This window comes from Sinohyriopsis cumingii, chromosome 9 (assembly GCF_028554795.1).
Source record: "Sinohyriopsis cumingii isolate HCF-2022 chromosome 9, ASM2855479v2, whole genome shotgun sequence".
In the NCBI taxonomy this organism is placed as follows: domain Eukaryota; kingdom Metazoa; phylum Mollusca; class Bivalvia; order Unionida; family Unionidae; genus Sinohyriopsis; species Sinohyriopsis cumingii.
The window spans coordinates 114,826,405-114,827,131 of NC_142969.1; positions in this window are offsets into that span (position 1 = coordinate 114,826,405).

Sequence of the window (727 nt, forward strand, 5' to 3'; positions counted from 1 at the left end):
ATGCTAAAATTAAAAGGTATTTATCAGAAATTATTAAGTGTTCGGAGACCATCTTGAATGTCGTGTTCCGTGAGCTACAACATTCATTGCTACAAAATGTAATAGGCTTAAGGGAACGTTGGCACAATTTACCTTTGAGGGGCATATCTTTAACCACGTGTTCGAAACAAGTTCTGGATGCAGTTTGAACGTATTCCACGCGTAGTCAAAGACGGACACCCCTGGGATACGGTTGTTAGTGATTGCTATTTAAGCGTACCGTTATTAGTAGTATATATCGCTGATCCAACAGCAAACAGCAGTGACTACCCAGCTGTGTCATCGCATAACACGCCAGCACATCAGGGTCGGCAGTACTTACGTGAGGATCTAGGATGTTGGCATTGCTTTTAATTTTAAGCGAACAGGGTCTATCTATGCCCTCAAGCGAAAATCATAGACCATGATCTACAGGCATGCTTTGCGAGGTTAGATCTTTTTACACTACACTGTTCCCATGTTTTGATGAGCGTTACACAGTGATATATACGGTAGGTTGTTGTCTTTCACAACTGGCGAGTCATCGGGTCACTTGGTCGTCGTTCTGTATTAACCTCTTACGAAAGATTGTTTCACTATATGCAATATGATGAATGCAAGGTAAGGATCATTCATTGGAGTGTCCACGTTGGGCATACGACGTGATTCACGCTTGCTTTGAGGCTTCTTTTTTTTTTACAGGTAAGAC